The following is a 22,638-nucleotide window of genomic DNA, read 5'->3' on the forward strand; positions in this document are numbered from 1 at the left end:
CTCTCATTACCAATACATGAGGAGGCTTGTCCCAACGCAAAATTTCACTACAGTTTAAACTTCGCGGTCTCAACTTCATTCAATTTCCATTCTTGTAGAATAATACTTATATATGGATACCTATGACAAATCAACCAATCATTTACTGTAAACTATCACCTGGAATACTCATTCACAACAACAATGTACACTCGCTCAAGTACGAGCCCGGATGTTGATTACGCTTGTATCCTTGTAACGGGGGAAAGTCAAATACACGGAAATGTACGCTCTAACTATCGACAGTATATCCTGACGTAAAATGGCAGATTTCCTGACAAAGAGTTGGAAAGTCTCCATTTATCTGCACGACTATGAAGGTTTTTCTACGTTTTTTTCGCGTACTTTGAACGTTACACGTACGCGTACGAGCAGGGAGCATTGAAACATAAACAATCGGCTGGCCGAAGCAGCCTTTACAGGGCCCCCAATTGGTCAATTTAAATGCCCAGTGACGAAAGCGCCGTCACCATCGACCGGGAAGTTCAAATGTGATCGATTTTGACCGGGTACGACTTGGAAATCGCCGTTTTTCCACTCGTTTGCAGGTCGGTAGTTCAAGTGAAGCCCAAATTAGGTCAGAGATTAATTTCAGTGCCTATTGATAGCACATTTCAATCGATCGCTCGTGAATGGGGTGTTTTTTCTGGGCCTTGAAGGTGGCTGATGAGCCTTGATCAGGGGCATCTCGATTCCACCCTTGGTTGTATAATAGGACGGGAGTGACGTTGGGCGACCTACGTCGTCTTTTGATCACAATTACAGTTTTCTTTTACAATTATCTACAACATCGACAAACAACAGCAAGGAATGAGACATTGTTTTTTAATATTTTTTATTATCGTCAACATCATCATCACCACCATCAACAACAACAACAACAACAAACAACAACAACAACAACAACAAGAAGATTACTAAGTTTCCTGTGCTAGTCCAGTAAGACTGTACCACATGGAGGTAGTAGATACAAGTGCAGCGGGGCCGGGGCCGAGATTGGCGTGGGGCCTGCAGCAAGGTAAAGTTGACAGCGTCCATTGCAGAATGCCCGCGTCTTCGCTTTTCGCGTTAGAATGCCTTTTTACCGGTATAAAAGCTCAAAAACTGATGCATGAAAAGCCAAGAGTCTGTAAATTTCGTAGCAGTAGCTTCATTGTTGTTTCTAAATTTTCGCTGAGATATCAGCCGCGCGTTTACCGGTCCATGGCGTTCTGACTCGGGCGTACACAGCTGTTTAGGGAGCCGTCATTATTTACGGCCTGGGGGTCGGAGGAATTACATTAGAAACTCCGAAATTTTGAGTCACACCCCAGCCAACCATGATGAATTTGAGTAACCCAATCTCTTACACAGAAATTTTGGCTTACCTGAGCCCATTTAACAATATGTAGATATAAAAGCTCACCTAATAACCAGTCTCCAATCATATAGTATTGTTTAATTTGGATGGGTAGCATGCCATTACGGTATGGTTAAATGTCCAAATAGTTGTTGAACTCAAGTCAATTAAAATATACATTTCTGTGATAATACAGAGGATGAATTCAAAAAAGTTCGGTTTTGTCCTAGATCCTGTGCACTTATAATGATATCTGTCGAGAACATTTCTCCATGACCCAGCCTCTCCTTCCACCTCTGGTAACGACTGTAGAAAACTAGTGTGTGACATCATCATCACAACTGTCGCTCCTCGTCTTCACTGTCGCTGGTGCCATTGAGTACATGAACAACAATATCATTCTCATGGTCACTATCTTCTCTTTCATAATAAGTATTGCTGGTAGTGGCAACTACTTGCAGTTTTTTGCCTGGCTTCATGTAGTTGATATTTATTGTTCTGTTAAAGTATTTATTTGCTTTTTATTTACCATGTATCAGAGTAAAATATACATTATCAATTAACCATTATGTCATCGAGGACAAAAGTAAGACAAAGAAGTAACATTTTGAGTAAGCCCTTATAGCTTTCAATTTTTGAATGACCCCCGGCTCGAAAATACTGACGGTTCCCTTACTTGCTGCCAAACGCCATCGCGTTCACTGCATTCAATAGCCTGCCATACTTTGCCAAAATATGTTGCTTCGATTTTGCAATCACGTTGCCGCTAAAGCAACAATCAGCTGAACTTTATTACTTCAAGTTACTCAATTTTGATAGTTATTTGCCTACACAAGTGAGCTAAGTGTATTCAGTATCGTCTTGATTTTATATCGGTACCGGGAGCAGGATGCTCATCGGTGCACTGCCGACTGCAGTTTGAATAATCCGTATATAACGCACACTGTACCAAAATAGAATGTCAGCCTCCTCTCCCAAAGTTCTGTATCCTCTGAAACACAGTAGCAGAACGTATTTGAACAGAGAAGAATAAAATAAAATCATTCGCAGGTCATTCAGCCAGCGACCATGGGCGATTGCCCCGGGCAGTGTGGCGTGGCATAGCATGGCCCCATTAACGGTTGCAAGCTCGATGATGTCATCAATATCAGTGTTCTCGGTCACGTGCACAGCCTACAAGTTGTCAACAAACCCGCGCGGCATTCCCACTCGATCGGGCAATATTTAGCGTTTGTATGTCACTACAGGAGCACAAATTTGGCTTATTTCTTCACTGAACAACATTTCACGATGGATGTAGGTGAATAACATGTAATTTCGAACATAAAAAAGGTTAAAAGTTACAAATACTGGGGCTTAAAAATAGAGCAAATCTCCCCCCCCCCCGATCAGTGATATAAGAACAATTTACAGACAAGACAGAATTTCAGCGATGACATATTCAACATGATGGGTATGAAACACTTCAAGATGAAATGGCTGATGACATTTTCATTGCTATGTTTTTAGTACTGTTAATTATTGTTGTTTACAGTATTGCAATTTCGTGACACTCCAGTTCATACATTTGAGCACGGCAGAGGCTGTCGAGTCATTGTTACCGATCTTGAGGGTCTCTATCACACCGTGCTAGAGGTAGTTGCCAGTGGTAAGGCATTCATCAAGACAGTATGCTCCTCGAAACTGCTGAAAAACTTACACTTTTGCCATAAACTTGCCCCAAGACAACATTCAACAAGTCTCTTTCAAAATGACGAATAACAATCGAGGTCACCTTGAAAATTGTGGTAATATTTACGATAGTTGACATTTAAAGTGACCGCCACCCCTCTGTTAACTCTGAGGGGAAAAACATCTTCGTTTTTTACAAAACTAAGCAATATTATTTGTCCAAGAGCTTAAAAATGAGCCTACGGATGTGGTATCCAAGAATAGATGTGGAACGATTTGAGTGACTATCTGTCCCTAGGGCGCGTTCTTTCGTGACCTTAGTACCAAGTATAGGAACTGGGAGTACTTGTTCACAAATAAATATTCGTCAATCTTTTTGGACTTCACTTCTTATTCTAATCTATCCTAATATACATCAGGCGTAAAACAAAATGAATGTCGTATACAAGCTGCATTGGCGGAAATATTACCAGTTATTAGTGTCGGCAGTGCATAGATTTAGCACATAAATTTGTAGGAATTCTCATTCACCATTTTACTCATTTCCAATGTCACAATGGTACATGTATCTCTTCAGTGATTTGCCCATTACAATGCTAGACAAACTGATAGTCTTTATTAAGACTTTTAAGGAAAGGTCAACATATTGCATCTCCCTGTCAATAGCACCACTTGATTAAACTAATCGAATCCTTGGATTTAGTTTTACATTTTTTTTCAATATTTCCCATAACCTTACCCATTTCACATATTCGCACATTCACATATACACGCATTGACTATACTTGAACCACGGGGTACCAGGATAAACGAACAAACAGACAAACAAAAGAAACAAACAAAGAAAAAACCAAACACAAACAGAAAACAGAAAAATAATTCATGCAACATATTCAAAATGCGACATATGTTAAGATCTCAAAAGTATTGAAGAATTTTTAGTTAAACTTGATTTCCAGGTAGTGTAATGATTTTTTTATTTTGGGCCCCAGCCCACAATTGGCTTTTGCCCCTATTTGTTTTGCAGGAGTTGAGCTTTCTACAACGCAACTTCTCATTCCGTCACTTTTTTAGTCGACCTAGATCTCAGAAACCGCCGCACACAGCCATTTAAAACTTGCAGGGCTGATGGAGCTACAAGAGTACTATTGCACCCGACCCTCTATAGAAATGTTTATTGGTGACATGACCTGGCTGCCATCTTGGAATAACACTTTGTATTCTGCCGAATTGCATACTTTTTGACCCAAACAAAAGACGTTAGGAAGAATAAACATCTATTGTATAGTAGCAGATGGGTCATGTAAACTATTTTTCACACCTTATATATCCATTATCTACAAGTACCCGCTGCAAACTTCACATATGGACTGTAGTTGGACTGACCCACTTGACATTCACCACTACAACTAAATAACTAACTAACTAACTAACTAACTAACTAACTAAATCAATCAATCAATCAATCAATCAATAAATCAATCAATAAATAACACATGAAATATAGTCAACATGCGACGTCAATATCACTGAGTAATAGTGATGAGGACGTCAGTTAAGACCTCAAACATGTTACCGACCTAAAACATGCCCCGGTGCTAAAAGTACAGTAAGATAGAGGGTATCTCATGTCTGACGATACCTTCCATATAATCAGAAGTTTTTGAAGTCATGTGGGCATATGAAGTCATACAAACTGCTTTTATTTTAATACGTCATGTTGGATATAAAAAATACAAGCTTCGGCCAAGAAATATAAAAAAGTTTGTTTCTGATCCTAGACATATTGCAAAAATGATGCGGTGACGCGGTTTTTTTTCCTCTCGATATTTTTTTAATTCTTCAGTCAACAAGAACGCGCACAAAAAAACCATAAAAACAACATAGGAATGCACGTAGAGATAAATGCACAGCAGTGTTGCTTTAGTATTTTTGTATAGCAACAGTTCTGCGGTTCCCTTTTAGTGCAACAATGCACAGGTTTGATAGCTTAATATAACAGTGACATATGTGCTCAGTTCTGAATGGAATTTAGTGTCTGTTATTTATTTACAGTTCTGTTTTATACAGAACTGTATTAAGCACTATCGTCGCGTATTTTGCGTTTATCTTTTTTCATCTTATTTCCTCGTAAGCAGTAAAAAGGTTGACGCGGCGGGTCTGAATTGACGCGTGCGAGGACGAGAAACAAACTTTTATTTTCTTGGCCTTACGGCAAGAGATAGAATGATCAACAGTGAGGGCTGGTGTTCTTATAAAATAACGTACTCCATAGAGGGACGCACTCAAAGTCAAACGGACATTTTTGAAGTCATACAAAGCGCTCTTTTTGAATAAATGAGTAGATGTGAAAGTTTAAGAATAAGACTCGGGATAGAATTGACAAAGGACTTCTTGGTTTCAAAAATACACTTACCCCAGAAGTAAGGGGCGCATTTGAAGTCATATGGACATTTTTAAAGTCAGACTAATTGATGTCATGACGGGTTACTTCAAGACGTTTTGACCCAATAAGAGGACCTTTAGAACGCAATTTCTGCGTAGTGAAGGTCCATTACGCATTCATGGTAAGCTGTCAATATCTTTGATGTCTTTTGTTTTCCGCCTCCTTTGCATATGAGGTCAATGGAGCAACCTGCCAATCGCCACAATTTATCAATACCTTGTTAACAGACCAATTTAACACTATCGAGAGTTTGTTGAGGATTTTTATTACTGTTTGCTCACTTGAGAAAGCATGTGTACGCATAAAACCACACTGAGGCAAACCAGGTATTTAAGCGGTCTGAAATTAACAAAGTGCGCCGGCAAACTGCGCCGGCGCATTTCAAAGTGCGCCCCCCATTTTGCGCCGGTATATTGCGCCGCCCGAACTGCGCCCTTAGTCTGCGCCAAAACACCTCCTCCGAGTGGCACAATAAGATCGAGTACATATCGAGCATAATGGCAGAGATATTTGGCCATCAAAATAGTTTGAGAGTGGAAAATTTAGTGTCCTTTTTAATTGTGACTTCAAGAATTTACCGACAATGTTCGGGTAGAAACTACAGACAGATTTAAAGGTTGCATTACGATTTACGATGCAAATGACAAGAACTGAGTATGATTAATTTGTAGCAGAGGTCCTGTCCATTTCGGATTTTTGAGGCCATTCATTCGTCCCCAGGTAAAAAACAATGGCAGCGCTCTTGCTACAATTGTGCCTTTGTACACTACGGCGCGCCAAATGTTTCAAAAATATTTATCATCATAGAGTAAAAATAAACTGTCAAATTTTCTTTCTAAAAAAAGTCTTAAACGTGTGTGAATAATAAAGAAAAAAGTTCTTTCGTCCATATCATTGCATTTTATTAATGTGCATTTTCATAAAAATAGCACTCATTTGAAAATATGTGTCATTAAATATTTGAATGTGTCTGTACAGATAAAGATGACGTGCAACCGTCTTACTCGATTGGAATAAAAATTCGATGGAATTACGGAAGAAAATAAACGAGAAAAGTATTATTGCAAAAAAGGGCAGAATGTTATGTAATGCTTAATTGTAAAATATCCTTTAAACCGTAATGATAAGATAAAATGTTTGCAAAAATTTGGAAATACCACACTCCCATACTTATTGACGTACACTTACACGTGTATTTGATATAAAAGTGCAATGAATGCTGATTATAAGGGAAAAACGAAAGAAAATTAAGCTCACACACACAAAATATTGAAATGATTAAAAACAAAAACCACAAATAGTACTCACACTACTACCAAAAAACAAAACGAATCACCACCAGGTCTCACCTAAAAAAAGAAAGAGAATCACAATTGAAAAGTCGACCGAGATCGCGCCGGCGTTGAGGCTGTAAAGAAACCAAAACGAGGTCAGCTTAGAAAAAAAACCAAAGCGAGGTTACAAAAAAAGAGGTTACCCCAAAAAAAACTCAGTAGAAAAAAAAGAGGCCCGTTCGAGAAAAGAAAACAGAGTGGGACACCCCGCAGAAAAAGCCCAACATGAAAATTGAAGAATTGTCAACGTCATGATTGTTACAGTTTAATGCCAGAGGGTTTTGGATTATCACACTCGGATGTTGTGGACAAGATATTTGGGGTATTTCAGCGATAACTCTCATCTCCTAGTCTTCAATATCATCTCATGGACGTCAAAGTTACCGACACGTCCAATGCATCTATATTAAACAGTTACCAGTTTTGGTTAAAAGTGACAAAACACTCGTGGTGGTTCGTCGGCTGCCAGCGGTCCCCTCGCTCCAATGTACACTCGAGATGGTAAGCCAGCGGCCGGCGGTCCCGTCACTAGTACAGTAGGCCTACACGCCGGCAACCAGCGATCCCCTCGCTGTAAAGTGTAGGGCCGCCTCTCCCAAACCATAGACAGTCTGTGCCCAAACCCCAACAAAACGATGGCTAGCCGCTAGCCCACGGTTACGTGTCGTTCGATACACAGCGGCCGCCGTGTGGGTATGCATAGTAAAATTGCATACCACGCAGCGCGCAGCGGCCTCGTTCTGCATGGCAGGGCTGTAGTGTTACCGGCGTGACACGGCCTCCGTATAACGCCGGTAACACACAGCACTGCCGGCTGCCATGCAGAGCTAGCAGCGGCCGCTGTGTATCGAACTACACAAGTATCCCGTGGGTTTAGCCTCTAAACGGAGTGTGGCAAAGGCAAAAATACTCGGGCTGAAACACTCCGTTTAAATTTAGCTCTGGGTGGCAGGGCTAGGCTGTGAGTTACCGGCGTTATACGGCCAGGCCGTATAACGCCGGTAACTCGCAGCCCTGCCACCCAGGAGCTATGTATAGGCACTGCACAAATACTGTAGCTCCATATATTGGACTGTGTGGATATAAAGATTTCTGCAATTGGGATCGACATGTCGTGTACATGTGCCAGTCTAGCCCTGCGAGTATAGTGAGAGTGTCTGGCGTTGCGAAGGCCGGACACTCGCGCCATACTCGTAGCCGTAAGGCTTGTACAGTTGCGTTGCTCGTCTTGTCGAACACGGAAAACGATGGACGTTCTCTCAACACGCGGCAGATTTCTTCAAAACTATTCATTTTATCATGATTTGGGTGATCTTTGAGGATAGACGAGGAATTACCAAACAACGAGGTGGTTAATTATCATGGTATTTGAACCCGATGTATCGAACCACACGTATAAAACTGTGTAGAAATCATGTGGGCCAAACGGCGATGACAGTGCGGCTCGGTGGAAGGCCTGCAGTGGGCTCCCTGCCATACCGCACCTAAGGCATCGATATGTTCGAAGTGTTGCTATGAAGGGTCATGGATTGTACGTCTCGCTCGTGATCCGACCTGTGGACTGTCTGAAATTGGCTCAGTTAACTTGACTCTCTGGAACTATCACTGTTAACTTGGACGTTCTTTAGGTGATATTGCCCACTTCATTTCATCAAGTATGGTTTCAAGTAGAGCAGGGTCCAGCCAAACAGAGGTAGGTTTCAAGATGTCACGTTATCACTGAAATGCTCAATTAATATTTCGTCAAACATTGGAGTATGTGGTGATCGGATTCCCCGCTGTTGGGGATTCATCGATCGAAGGAAACGTGAACCATGAGTTTTTGAATAAAATAATTGTAATTTCGGGCTTTTTTTTTCTGTGGTGAGTGCTCGTTTTTTTCTTTTTTTCTTTTTTCTTTTCTTTTTTCTTTTTTGCTGTAGCGAGTCCTCATTTGTTTTTTCTTTCCACAGGCCCACGCATTTTTTTTGTATCTCTGTTCATGGCGTTTTTTATTTTTTTCGATTTTATTTTATTTATTTTTTGTAGATGAGATCCACTTTTGTCTAGAGCCATCACTGCCGAATTTTTTCTCCGATTTTCTCTCTTTACTGTCAAAGCGGCTGGTGATTCATATTATATTTTGATTATCTATAATACGTTTATTATGAGACGTAGTGCTTTTTAATTTTCTTAAGTACATAAATAATTTTATGTATGCACGACTTTTTTTGTCTGATTCTTTTATAATGATTTTCTGTATGTGGTTCACATTTTCATTTTTTGTACTATTTTTTCCGAGTGGTAGTAGTGATTTTTAGTGATTTTCTTGTGAATTTTGTGGACGTACCACTGTATAACATATTTTTTTTTTTTTGTAAAATCAGCACTCATTGCACCTTTTACGCGAACTATAATACGTGTATATATGTCGATAAGTATGGATGTATAACTTTTTCAAATCGTTGAAAATTGTTTATTTCCTAATTACGCTTTAAAGATTTTTTCTCAAGTTAAAATGAAGTATTAAATGACATTTCTGTCTTTTGTTTTTTAATTATACTTTTCTTACTTATTTCCTTCCTAATGAGACCGAATTTTATATCAATTTAGAAAGACAGTTTATTTTTGCACTGAATCGATAAATATTTTTGAAACATTTGGCGCGCCGTAGTACACACAGCTGTTGGGCTTTGAGGGGTAAGATACATTTTTGCCGAGATCGCTGTCCTCACAACCACCATAAAGTTTTGATAGACTGCGTTTAATCTCCCTTGTCCTAAATCCAAAAGACAAGTAATCCAAATTAACCTAGGATGGTCAAAGGAAGTCCAAAACATAAAACGCGTACACACTTTGAACGTGGCTAAATGTATATGCCATTCCCGATCAACCAACTGAGCTTGTAGTACTTCGCATGCGTGAACGTAATTGATGCCATTATTAAACCCTCATGACTTCAAAAGCTTCTGATTATATGGAAGGTATCGTCAGACAACGTTAATTCCTATAAGGAACTAGAAATGAATTTACAAGTTTGTGGAACACGTCTGTTCGGTTTGACAGTGAACAAAGAAACAAGAAAACTGGGCTCCCTATGTTTCAGATGAATGGTGGGGCCCGTTAGCAGGGGTTGAAGTTAACTACCAATCTTTTTTGTTAATTCCTAGAGGATGAATGGTGCCCAGATTATATATATATTTTATTTCCATCCAGAAAGGTCCTGCATGCAATTAATAAAGCAAGAGAACATTAATATCATTAAAGTATATCAACGTGACATTGATAAGATAAAATCAACAATGATAAAATCACTCTGCAATAGTGATATTACCGCCATAGACCAGAAAATACAGTAAAAAATATCAAAATCGAAGTACAATGTGAACAAAAACGTATGAAGAAAATGCAATCAGCCGAACAAATAGACACTACAGAAGTGAGAAACGTAAGGCCAACCGTAAAAAACAAGCGAAGGAGCGAGATAAAACCAGATACCAACACCGTAACAAATTTATCTACAAATGAACTGACTGATGCCCAGTTAAACCTCCTGGCCAAGGGACTTACATTCTGTCCCACATCGAACAACATCAATATGAACGAACTCAACTCTGATATCTATGCTTTCAAAAGAAGATGCCGTTTAGCATACGAATTTATTCAAAGGAGAAAACGAAAGAACAACAGAAAATCGGGGAAGCACCAGCAAAAGAGGGTCCATTCCCGAAAAAGAAATCGGAATACCAACCTGCACCAGGTCAGAGTCAAACGCTTGAATTATTCCTAAGTGTAGTAGCGAAAGACATACTCAACGAATCAAATGGAAAAGAACCTGGCCGAGCCTCACGACGCCGGAACGGAGAGCCCTCAACGACCTTAAAGGCAACAGTAACATAATCATCAAACCTGCGATAAAGGAGGGGGAGTGGTAGTAATGGACAAATCGGAGTAAATCAGAAAATGCGAAGAACAGCTAAACAATGACGCCTATACACACAACTAGAGAGCGATCCTACAGAAAAATACATGACAGAATTAGAACGGGCAATACAACGATGGAAGAGAAAAAAAATGGATAAGCCACAGAATAGCCAAAGAACTCATTCCAAAAGAACCAAAACCAGGCCACTTCTACGGACTTCCAAAAACACACAAAGAAGGGATACCACTCAGACCGATGATACCACAATGCCAAGCCCTCACAAGCCAGCTCTCTAGATATGTCGACGATCACTTACAACCCATCGTGAAATCTCTACCATCTTACATAAAAGATACAAACCACCACCTAGAAGATCTGCAAAACAACGAAATATCACCAAACACAATCATAGTATCCATGGATGTAGTATCTCTCTACAGTAACATCCCTAACGAATTTGGTATACAGGCAGTCAAGAAACACATGATAGACAGAAACACTGACCAACCACCAGAACTGATAAGCGAGATGCTAACTTTCATACTTTGCAGGAATTACTTCGAATTCAACGGGAAGTTCTGTCTACAAACAATGGGTACAGCAATGGGGACAATGACGGCACCATCATACGCAAACATCGCAATGGGGCAAATAGAAGACACCATATTATTATTGTACTTGGGCTCAGCCCAAGTACATTTGTTTCATTCCGTGGGAAAAAACTCTGTAAGGTATAACCATTTCTGGCTGAGACCAGGGAGGGCAAAATGTCTTGGCTTCATCTTTCTTGGCATAATAAATGGCTTAATGATGTTAACTGAATGGAAGTGCTGCTCTCAGCCAGTCTTGAATAAGTGAGATGTGAATATTAATGCTTCTCTATCTGAGTTTTTGCCACAAAATCTTCTGAATGTAATCAAAATGTGCATCGAAATGCAACAATTAATGCACCCTCCGTTTCCTAGTCGATGGCACGACCCTTGCTACACCCACTGGACGAGCCAAAGTGGGAGGGGTAATTTCAGTTTGGTTGAACAGCAGGGCTCGAGACCAGAATTTAACATTTAAACTTGAAACATGTTTAATCGCTGACAAGATGTGGACTAGTCTTAATCACAGTGAAAGAGTGAAAGGGAAAGGTTTTATATCCCGGAAACAATGAAAAACATTACGACTGGAAACTGTACCCCCAGTTGAGAATAGTAATGCCCACAGCGATGGAGAACACTTATCCTTGAGCTGAGAAAAACCAGACATCATTTCGAAATAGAGCTGCAGATTCGAGAAGCTCGTTCAAAATAGCTAGGTACACCCCATAAAGGGGTGGTTTTGAGTTTTGAGGGCAAATTTCGCCTCCTTCATATAGAAATCGTACGTTTGTTTTTCCAGGAGAACACACCATTTGACACAAAATTTGCATGTAAAGGGTCGCCAGTAAGCACGTGGTCAAATCTGGCATAAGAACAATATGAAATGTTGGGTAAAGCCAGTCCAAAATAAACTGATTTGAACTTTTGTGTTTTGTAATTTATACCACTGCCAGTAACATTACCTTTTTTTGACAACATCACACAATGTAATACGTTTTGAAACTGAATACTCCGACGTATTCTGTGTCTCCTTTGCTAAAAAATACGGTATGCCGATTACCATGTAAGGAGATGATGACGTCAAGACAGATTTGCAGTGCGTTTGGTCCTGGATGGTGCACGAAGTTTTGTCAAGGTGGCTTGTGTATTTATTTCCTAAATGGGAGAGATTAGGGTCGATCTAAACGAAGGCTCTAAGCGAGCTGAACTCTAACGCGAATGGTTGGATAATTTGGAGGATGTCTAGAATGATCTCGTCTCATTAACATTATTTGGCGGTCAGTATTGAATTTCAACTGCGTCACAAGTTTGCGAAATGAGTATTCCGTCGAACGGTCAACGAACGATATTTTAGAAATCTGGAGACATGGCACATCGCATTTTTATTTTAGTATTTATATTTTACAAAAGATTTAAGAAGCAATGATTTTGTCGAAAATTCTGAAAAAAATATATGAAAATTTGATCGCGAACACATTTTCACGTTGGGTCAACTAGCCCTGCGTACGATGCTGTGTGTTCCGCTACAGCTAATCGCCCCGCTCACCACAGCCCTGCAAAGACCCGTACGTAGGGTCGGTGACTTCAAATCCATTTTGGGACTTGACGTAAAAAGCCAAATTACTGCCGAAATTCAGCGTTCTTGGGCCCAAGTCGTATCCCACCCTACCTCAGCTACTCGATCGCTTCCAAAAATGACAGTCTTTTATTCACTTCTCGTAAATAATCGTCGATGTCGGCAACTCTCTCGCTAGCCCTTGGTACGATGCCGTGTGTTAGCTGTAGCACACGTGCACACAGCACCGTACGCAGGGCCGGCTAGGGGTCAACATGGGGTCGCAGCCATGTTGCCTCAAAACTTATTTCTGTCTGCACTCAAAACTCAAAAATGTCGGATATGAACCTGAAAAATCGATGCAATTTTGTCAAACTTCGGCGAAATTTCAGCCTATAGACAAAATTTCATCCAGGTAAGGTAAATTTACTGAAATTTGATCGACAAATAATCCTGAGCTTGAACGTGACAGCTCGCCTTCTCCGGGAAGTCAAGCATCCAGCTAGCTGCACATACACAGTTGCCCATATGGCCAGGTTTATGAGATTGTTTTCAAGCGACGGCGGCAGACCGTACAGGGCTCTGGATATGAACCTACCGCCAGTGTAGCTGTAATAACTGTAGCGTTGTTTTTAGTGCCAACGGACGAAGTCATGTCAGTCCGTCGGCCGTCCGTCCGTCCGTTCACTCAGATATCTCAGACATGCCCTGGTCAATGTCTTTCAAGCTTTGCACAAGAATAGTACCCAACCCCATACAGATGCACGTCGATTTGTTTCACAATGCGATCGAATTTGGCCGTGTTAGAGGACTTTTTAGTTTACACCTCCATGGACTCCCATGTATAAGGCCAAGAAAAAAAAAAATTTAGTTTCTCATCGTATTCATATTGCCTAAAGGATGCAGTGACACAGTTTTTTGTCCCCACGGATAAAGTCCAGGGGGCTCATAGATTGGGTCATATCCGTCCGTGAGTCCATCAGTGAGTCCATCGGTTCACGCAGATATCTCAGACATTTTGACAAAATATCATGTGACCTTGGTGACCTTTGACCTCAAATATACATTATTGTCCATAACTCAGTAACCACAAGTGCTAAACCTTTCATATTTGGTATGATGGGACACCTTATGACGCCACATATAGTACCATTAATTATGCGCATATCTTATTTTGAGCGAGCCAATAGAGTTAGAGGTCTGATTTTTGGTATATAGGGATAACTTAGCAATATAATTTGTTTGACAAAACGTCACGTGACCTCAATGACCTTTGACCTCAAATATACATATTTGTCCACAACTCAGTAACCACAAGTGCTACACCCTTCATATTTGGTATGATAGGACACCTTATGACACCATATATTGTACCTCATTAATTATGCGCATATCTTATTTTGAGCGAGCCAATAGAGCTAGAGGTCTGATTTTTGGTATATAGGAATAACTTAGCAATACAATTATTATGACAAAATGTGACGTGACCTCAATGACCTTTGATCTCAAATATATATTTGTCCACAACTCAGTAACCACAAGTGCTACGTCCTTCATATTTGGTATGATAAGACACCTTATGACACCACATATTGTACCTCATCAATTATGCGCATATCTAATTTTGAGCGAGCCAATAGAGCTAGAGGTCTGATTTTTGGTATATAGGAATAACTTAGCAATACAATTATTTCGACAAAATGTCACGTGACCTCAATGACCTTTGACCTCAAATATATATATTTGTCCACAACTCAGTAACCACAAGTGCTACACCCTTCATATTTGGTATGATGGGACACCTTATGACACCACATATTGTACCTCATTAATTATGCACATATCTAATTCTGAGCAAGCCAATAGAGCTGGATGTCCGATTTTTGGTATATAGGGATAACTATAGGGTAGAAATCTAAATATGCCCATCTAAATATTAGACATCTACCGTCGAGAACAAAAGAAATTTGCTGTAATTTGAATATTTAAGGAGTTTAAGCAATTTCCACTATAAATAAAGAACCCCTGCCTCAAACTCCACAAAAGTTGCTAGACATATTTTGCCGTTGTCATGCCATTGCTTCGTTAAATAACCAGTTAATCAAATGCATAATTGACAGGAGGAAATTCAAGTCTTAGACCATATTTGAATAGTAGTATATATTGTCCTCAAAATTACTCTATCACGGCCCAAGTACTCATTGCCTTCAGCAATACTGCCTTGTTATTATTATTATTATTATTATTATTATTATTATTTATATTATTATTAAATTATTATTATTATTATCTTTATTTCAGGCTATCGGCCCATACTAAGAATAGACCAGAAAAGTGGAAACACTCCATCAATGATGTCCGATTTCTCTGGAACCACAGTCTCGACAAACTACTTTTCTTTCACGAATATACTAGCAACACGTACATCCAACAATCACATTTACAATAAACTACAGTACAGTTAAACTGCCATTTCTGGACACAACAATGATCAACGAGAACGGCAAAATAGCGACCACAATATACACCAAGCCCACCGACAAACATTCATATCTATGGTCAACGTCCTGCCATCCAAAACACATTTTCAAATCAATACCATGGAGCCAGTCCCTCAGATACCGACGCATATGCAGTGACACCAATAAGTACGATACAGCAAGCGAGGCCCTTCACAACCATTTAACACATCGCGGGTACAATCATGACGTCATAAAGAATGCTATAGAGGGCGCTAGACTCAAATCAAGATCACAATTGCTACAACCCAGATGTGATGCGTGCAAACCAACTACCGAGGACAGAATACCACTTGTAATATCTTTCAACCCCAACTACAAAACATACCAGCAATAATCAACAAATACTGGGACATACTCCTGGCAACTCCAGACACAAGAGACATTTTCTGTAAACCATCCATAGTTTCTTACAGACAACCTAGCAATCTCTCCAAAATTCTCGTCAGAGCCAGAGTTAACAACAACCAGAAAGACACAAAACTCAGCCCAGGATCATGCAATAGATGCGGCCACTGCAACCAGTGTAAATTCATCCTCAACACAGACAGAATCAAAGACAATAAAACTGGTTCACTTCACCCTATCATTGGCAATATAGCGTGCAGCACCAGCAATACCATATACGGCATCAACTGTTCACAATGTGATAAACTTGTATACATCGGAGAAAATGGCAGGAGACTAAAAACACGGACATACGAACATGTACATAACATCAAAACAAAAAAAGGCACACTCGTAAGCGAACACTTAAATATGGAGGATCATAATATTAACAATTTCACAATGTTTGGAATCTGCAAAATATCATCAACACAAACAAAATTCAGAAAACAAATGGAAATAAAATATACATATATTCTTGGCACCATTCATCCTCTAGGAATTAACAAAAAAGATTGGTAGTTAACTTCGACCCTGCTAACGGGCCCCACCATTCATCTGAAACATAGGGAGCCCAGTTTTCTTGTTTCTTTGTTCACTGTCAAACCGAACAGACGTGTTCGACAAACTTGTAAATTCATTTCTGGTTCCTTATAGGAATTTACAGTTTCCACCTTTCAAAACATTGCATTGTTCAATTTCTCTACCCAACTTCATTGCCGTTTTCAGCTATTTAATTTTTTGGTTGTTCATTTTTTACAGTAGTCACATTTCTACCATAGACTTTACATGCTACCAAAACATTTCTACAGTGCCTAATATACGCTAAATATCTGCGTATTTGTTATCGTATTCATTGACCGAGTAGAACAAAATGTAATTTTCGTTCCCTTTTTTCCATTGTGTCTGTATAGCCTCTGATGAAGGTCGTCCGTGTACGTCCGAAACGTTAGGAAGAATAAACATCTATTGTATAGTAGCAGATGGGTCTTGTCAACTATTTTTCACACCTCATATTTAATTGGTTTGTTTATAATCGTTTTCCTGTGCTGGTCCCAACACGGTTACGATACCCCACTATCCATGATATATTCCACGTAAACAAGATTAGCAGGGCATTCCTAACCTCATATTGCAAAAATGCTTTGAGATACTTTCAAACGATTTTTCCCTTTGGCTTGTAACCAGTGAATATGTAAAGTTACGGAGGCCGTTTGGTCCGTGCGTTTTGGAAAGGAGTCATTCCTTGGTCACTGCATTGTTGCACAATACCCTTTGAGTAAAATTGGCAGTTTACTCAGTCGGGAGTTCACCGGTTTTAGATTCCAACGATGAGTCAAATTGTCATTTCTTCTGGCTTTTTTTGAGGGGGGCACTGAGACAATTAGTATGTGCTTCTGTCGTCAGCGAGATGAATATGCCACAGGCGTTCCATACACGTCCATGAGCAGGACTATACCGTGCGGGCTAATGCGACAGAGAAATCTGTTACATTCGCCTGACATAGTCCTGTTCGCGGCCGTATTCCAGCTAAGGCTGCGTCCACTAAAAAACGGTTAGCGGGACTGGAGGAATTCAGGAGGGACTCGAAAATTCTGGGGGTAGTGGAGGGGGACTAGGAAGTTTTGCACTGCCTATAGGGAGGACCTATTTTAGTTGCCTTTTACCTTTACCATTTCTAATTCCAGATTTGTCAGGTAAAATTTTAATGCCATCTAATTTTCCTAATGTTAGTACATGTAAGTCTGTAATAATGGAACAAAATCTAAAACCATTTTGTCACATTCATGACTTTTATCTCGAAAAAAGCTAAACATGAATGATTTTTCGTAAAAAAAAACAAACAAGTGGTCCTAGTAGCTGGGCAGAAACTGCATCTATTGATATTTTTTAAGTATTTCTATGCAATATATCAAATACTGTTTCTTGCTGTCTCCTTACAGTATGCTGAAACATACAATATTCCGGGTTTTTTTTCAACAAAGCCTGTGTATTAATATGTATTGGATGATAATTGAATAAGAGTCCAGACTGACAGTTATTTGTCAATGATATAAATGCACAGTACACAAACACAAGCTGTGTTGGCAAGCTGAATACTGGACAGCTCAACAAGCTGCCGACTGAAGGGAGTAAAACAAGAACACGGTCCTATAAACTGAGCAAAAATATTGTCAAAATAATCAAAGTTAACACAGCTACTGTCTTGCTACTGCAGTGTCACTGTCACTGAATATCGGCAGTGACAGAGATAGCTCGGACTCAGGTGTAGCTGAAGAAGAGTTTTGGTCAAATGACGCGCGTGACAGTGATAAATAATTGTACATAAGATCAGAGCAGAAAGCATCACATGATAAGGAAGACCAAAAAACTTGAAAGTTATCAGGGAGTTTTGAATTCTGGCATATGAGAATAATCAAATATTAAAGAAAAAAGATGGGGGGTCACCATGCTTGACCTTCTAAATTTTCACATTCTCATCGTAAAATAACAACTTTGAACAGTAAAGACTTTAATTTATAGGCAAAACTGCGTGACTGAATTGAATTATTTATTTTGTACCAAATTTACCATTATTACACCCAAGTTCTAGAGATTAAAAAGTTTTTTTTTATGGAATTATCTAACTTTCAAGTATTGTCAATTTTAGCAGCGTCTAAGTCATAAATTCTTGTACTTTTTGGAAAAAAAATTATAGGTAACTTTGAGCAGTTTTTCACAATTTTTCAAAACATAGCCAGGAATTCATAATTTCCATACACTCTCATGATCGTCATTTGTGTGCTGTTCAGCAGGTGCCATTGACGGGCAAGAGTTGAATTAACTCAAGTCAGCGTAGACTGATAAATCTAAAAAATTCATTGATGCGTTTAAAAATGAATCAATTTAAGAACTTGCCTTATAGGAATTTGGCTGTAAAAACTGCAAATAACAGGTAAGTGTCGAACATCTGCGAGTAGAACTGCCTAATACATGTTTATTTTTCTTTTCGGCTATATCATAATTGGGGGAGGGAGTGGAACTTTAAAAATGTTGATCATATAGACGGGGGGATTTGAAATTTTTTGAGGGTACTGAGGGGGATCTGAAACAAAATAAGATTCTAATTGCGATTCCTCCAGCGCCCCCACCCGTTATTTGCGCACGCAGCCTAATGAATGTCTGTTGGAATCAGCCGATCCCCTAATGCCCCCTCTCCGAGTAAAGAAACAGACCCATTCCTTCGTGCTTCTATAGCGTGTGCTTGAAGAGAGAGAGAGAGAGAGAGAGAGAGAGAGAGAGAGAGAGAGAGAGAGAGAGAGAGAGAGAGAGAAGCCTAAAATTTGGGCAGACGACGCAGATTTTACTATACTTCTACATCGTGATGGACAGAGACGTTTACTTTCTTACTTACTGGCCTATACCTGCCACATAACTTCACCGTCTCTACCAACACCCCAATATCCTGCACAGCAAACGACTAAATCCAATACTCTCTTGCACTGTAAAAATAGCGGACGCTAGACGCGTCTTTACGCGTTCAAAATGTACATGTCGGTGTTCAAATTTGAACGGCTAGTGTTCATATTGTTAACACCAGTGTTCATAATATTAACAATGATGTTCTAAACCTGAACACTATGTGTTAACAACCATCTCCTTCAAGTGTACAAAAACTGAGCACCACAGAAATTTTACAATACTGTAAAACAATTAACAATCTTTTGTGTTTTTTACTTTACAATGGCTATATTAAATTTACTATTGCTTCACTGTCCAGTAAACGTACATGGATTTTGGTGTAACGAATTTCACACTAAGTGAAAAATATTTCCGGCCTACAATTGCTGAAAGCATATTTTTTCTAAAAAAGGAAGTATACAAAATAATTTTCTTGCTCGTTTATTACGGGTTGAAAGTTCAAAAATTAGAAAAAAAATCTGAAAACCACCATGAACGTTTTAATTTTAACATCGGCGTGCAAGAGGCGTTCTACTTCTAAACACTTGGTGTTCAAGTTTGGTGCCTTTTCCTATCCCATGATGCATCAAAACGGAAGTTGCGACATTTTTCTTGTAAGCGCACCCTGAAGTCGTGATCGTGCGGAAGCAAGACCAGAAAGGGTAAGTTTCCTCTCCAAAATAGTAAAAGGTATTAGATTTTTGAAGCATCTATATTATCGTCCTTTGAAATTAATTGTATTGTACCTTGAAATAGCTTAACTACGTGAGGAAACCTTTTTTTCTTTCATGGCTGCTATACCAACAATTAGCTGTGACTACGCAGTGGTACTTTTGGCCATAGCCTATCGATCGATCTCACTCGGGTCAAGGGTCATCAGAACACATCTGTAGCGATAACCCTTGACCTGAGCGCTATCGATACGCCTTGCATAGTACTGCTGCGTAATCACAGCTGATACACGTCTTTTAGCAAACACAATCGCATGTAAAACATCAGTTAAACATCGTAGAGTATACAATGTATTGTTTCAGCATATGAGAGTTTGGCTTTTTTATTTTAATCAGTTGATGACAAGAAGCAGCAAATATTTTGTAACAGTATTGAAGAGAGGCACTGTATATGAAAGTCTCCCCTTTTCCTTAACCTAATCAGCTCCTTGTCTTTCATTTAAAGTTTCATCTCGCCATATTACCTATTGTTGCATTTTTTTCAGGATGTAAAAAGTTGGATTTAACTGAAAATCGAAGAGTTGTTATAGAAGCTGGTGGTACAGATAACGAAGAAGATGAATGTACAGGTAGCTGTCTGGAAACAAGCTTGAGAACCTCAGTTCATCTCTAATGTAGATTTAAACTTCCAAGGGTCAGTAACTGAATTTTGATAAATTTCTGTATTTTTGTTCTGAATTAATCAAAGCTTTGGTAGCATGCTATGATCAACTAAATGTTGTCGGAGAATAAGCTTTCACAGACGTGTAGTCTCCCTTATTTAAATTAAAGCTGAAAGCGACAGACCATCCAGAGTAAAAATGTCCGCTCTGAATTACTGATATTTCTGAAATTTTCACTCTGAATTTTCTGTCACTTTCTGCTTCAATTATTCATCCCCCTTGCATCTGATGAAGGAGACTTCACGTCTTTGAAAGCTTATGCCCTTGTAACATTTAGTTGATCATAGCGTGCTACCAAACCGTAGATTATTTTGTATTGTAGCTCAACACGTCTCTTGTACTTAGCAACTGGTTTTTAGCTTTGCTGTCAGCTAAATAGGTGGATGTGTAGCATTGTCCTCAAATTTGTACATCCAAAGGTTTTTCTTCAAAACAGCCTGTACGAATCCTTAAATATTTGGCTTACAGGTCCCAAGGGATTACCCAAATCAGATATGTTCAAATTATGATGAAATATGCAAATTTATATTTTTGAGGCTAATTTTGCTATTCTTTTGCAAAAATCTTCTTCTATTTTTCTGCCGTCTTCAATATTTGGTAAACATGTCCCTAAAAATGACCTTAGTCAAATTTGTGCTAGTTGTGATGAAATATTCAAATTTTTATATTTCATGGCAATTTTTGTCATTTTTTGGTCAAAAAATCTTTATAAAAAATCTCTTTCAACACTGCTAATCGAACGGTTTTGATATTTAGGACATAGATCTCTACTGATAGTCGTTTTCAGATTGTTCAAATTATGCAGAAATTTGCAACTTTGTAATTTTCGGACATTAAAGATATTTCAGACATTTTTAAGACATAAAGGGATTACCAGAATGTGATATATTCAAGTTATGAAGAAATGTACATTTGTTCATTTTAAGGGTGATTTTTACCATTTTTGGTAAAAAAAATGTATAAAAATTAATAGCAGGGTCACAATAGCAGGGTGCACCAGAATTTGAAAGGTCTTTATGAATATGTTTTAAATTTCTGAGAAGTATATTTTTGAAATGTCACCCATTTATTTCAGGGTTTATTTAAAGATATTACAAACAAACAAACCTTTTTGTTTATGAAGGACTTTGTTGGACTAGGAAATAGGTTTTACCCTGCCAAGGACCCACTTTCCCCACTTTCTGCATGTTGTGCCTTACTCTGACACTTTGACAACTTGACATGTTGTGTTTACTTTAGTGTGGACAACTATATACCATGTGCACCAGAGAAGCCTTGACTAACTTCTTTTTTCTTCAAAATTTACAATTGTCTATACAATACAAGAGGAAATGTCTTTAAGAAACCATCTTACAAAAATGGAGTATGCATTTCATACATATACTTTTCAACACAATAAGTATGCCAAATTTTGAGCTTTTTCAGATTATTTTTGTACATTTTAAACAAGTATGAACATAAAACGTCATCCACAATTATAATATGGTGATTTTTATTGCTTATGTTTTTGATAGGAAGGTGTTAACACTGTTGGTTTTTTCCTCTGACAAACTTTACATACAAAGTTGCAATGTTTATTTGCCCATTTTACAGTAAATTATTGTATTTTACTCTAGAAATGTTTCGTGTATTTTTAGAATAAAATAATTTTACTGGATATCAATGGTCTGTAATGTTATTTCAAGGCTTGAACACCCCGTGAACGCCCAAAATTAAAGGTGTTCAACAAGCGCGCATCATGTGTTCTAGCCTTTAACACACTTATCGTTGAACGGCGTCCATGCGTTCAAAAAGTGTTACAGCCCTTTGAACGCGTAAAAGCGTTCAATTTTTTGAACACATTTCCTGTGCAACGTGTGTTCAGATATGGAACACCATGGTGTTCAATATAATGTCTGATGAACACGTAGCGTTCAAAATCTGCACACGTATGTTCAAAATTTGAACGTTGGTTGAACACGTAGTGTTAGATTTCTGAACGTCTAGAGGCGTTCAAAAAGTGTTACAAAAAGGCGTTTAA

General features: G+C 38.9%; 1 long non-coding RNA gene across 1 annotated transcript in view; it reads left to right on the top strand.

Annotated features, from left to right (window-relative positions):
- Nucleotides 1–16,763, top strand: part of LOC139151695 (uncharacterized) — a 35,782-nt gene extending 19,019 nt beyond the window's left edge. The window contains exon 2 of the long non-coding RNA XR_011556474.1: nucleotides 15,180–16,763. This is a non-coding gene — a long non-coding RNA (uncharacterized lncRNA). The remainder of the gene's footprint in view (nucleotides 1–15,179) is intronic.
- The last annotated feature ends 5,875 nt before the right edge of the window (nucleotides 16,764–22,638 follow it).

The sequence above is a fragment of the Ptychodera flava genome, chromosome 15, assembly GCF_041260155.1.
Source record: "Ptychodera flava strain L36383 chromosome 15, AS_Pfla_20210202, whole genome shotgun sequence".
In the NCBI taxonomy this organism is placed as follows: domain Eukaryota; kingdom Metazoa; phylum Hemichordata; class Enteropneusta; family Ptychoderidae; genus Ptychodera; species Ptychodera flava.